Source organism: Microtus pennsylvanicus, chromosome 12, assembly GCF_037038515.1.
Source record: "Microtus pennsylvanicus isolate mMicPen1 chromosome 12, mMicPen1.hap1, whole genome shotgun sequence".
Taxonomy (NCBI): Eukaryota; Metazoa; Chordata; class Mammalia; order Rodentia; family Cricetidae; genus Microtus; species Microtus pennsylvanicus.
This window is the reverse complement of record NC_134590.1, coordinates 1,974,788-1,976,490: the sequence shown is the minus strand read 5'-3', so window position 1 is coordinate 1,976,490 and position 1,703 is coordinate 1,974,788.

Sequence of the window (1,703 nt, the reverse complement as noted above, 5' to 3'; positions counted from 1 at the left end):
CCATGCTATTAGCCATTCAGATTTTTAAAAATTGATTTTATTAAGCTATACATTTTTCTCTGCTCCCCTCCCTTTCTCTCCCCTTCAAACCTCTCCCATGCTCCCAATTTACTCCTTGTATCCATGCTCTCTCCAAGACCTTTATGATGAAGGGATGTTGTATTTTGTCAAAGGATTTTTCAGAATCTAATGAGATGATCATATGGTTTTTGTTTTTCAGTTTGTTTATATGGTGGATTACATTGACAGATTTTTGTATGTTGAACCATCCCTGTATCTCTGGGATGAAGCCGACTTGATCATGGTGGATAATTTTTCTGGTGTGTTCTTGGATTTGATTTACCAGTATTTTATTGAGTATTTTTGCATCAATGTTCATGAGTGAGATTGGTCTATAATTCTCTTTCTTAGTAATGTCTTTATGTGATTTGGGTATCAGAGTAATTGTAGCCTCATAAAAAGAGTTTGGCAATGTTTCTTCTGTTTCTATTGTGTGGAACAATTTGAAGAGTATTGGTATTAGTTCTTTGAAAATCTTATAGAATTCTGAGCTGAAACCATTTGGTCCTCGGTTTTTTTGTTTGTTTGTTTTTTGTTTTGTTTTTGGTTGGGAGACTTTTTTTTCTTGATTTTTCGAGACAGGGTTTCTCCGTAGCTTTTGGTTCCTGTCCTGGAACTAGCTCTTGTAGACCAGGCTGGCCTCGAACTCCCAGAGATCCGCCTGCCTCTGCCTCCCAAGTGTTGGGATTAAAGGCGTGTGCCACCACCGCCCGCTGGTTGGGAGACTTTTGATGACTGTTTCTATTTCTTTAGGAGTTATAGGTCTATTTAACTTGTTTATTTAGTCTTGATTTAATTTTGGTAAGTAGTATTTATCCAGAAAGTTGTCCATTTCCTTTAAGTTTTCCAATTTTGTGGAGTACAGGTTTTTGAAATATGACCTAAAGATTCTCTGGATTTCCTCCTTGTCTGTTGTTATGTATCCCTTTTCATTTCTGATTTTGTTAATTTGGGTATTTTCTCTCTGCCTTTTAGTTAGGTTGGATAAAGATTTGACTATTTTGTTGATTTTCTCGAAGAACCAACTCTTTTTCTCATTGATTCTTTGTATCTTTATTTGTTTCTATTTTGTTGATTTCAGCTCTCAGTTTGATTTTTTTTCCTGCTGTCCAGTTCTCTTAGGTGAGTTTGATTCTTTTTGTTCTAAAGTTTTCAAATGTTCTGTTAATTCACTAATGTGGGATTTTCCAGCTTCTTTATGTAGGCGTTTAGTGCTATGAAATTTCCTCTTAACACTGCTTTCATTGTGTCCCATAAATTTGGGTATGTTGTGTGGTCACTTTTATTGAATTTTAGGAAGTCTTTAATTTCTTCCTTTATTTCTTCCTTGACCCATTGATGCCTCAGGTGAGTGTTGTTTAATTTCCATGTGTTTGTGTGCTTTCTGAAGTTAGTGTTGCTGTTGAATTCTAATTTTAAGCTATGGTGATCCAGTAAGATACATGGGGCTATTCCAATGTTTTTGTATCTGTTGAGGTTTGTTTTGTTACATAGTATGTGGTCAATTTTTGAGAAGGTTCCCTGAGGTGCTAGAAGAAGGTATATTCTTTTATGTTTGGATGGAATGTTCTATATATGTCTGCTAAGTCCATTTGAGTCATAACATCTGTTAGTTCCCTTATTTCTCTTGTTAATTTTTTATC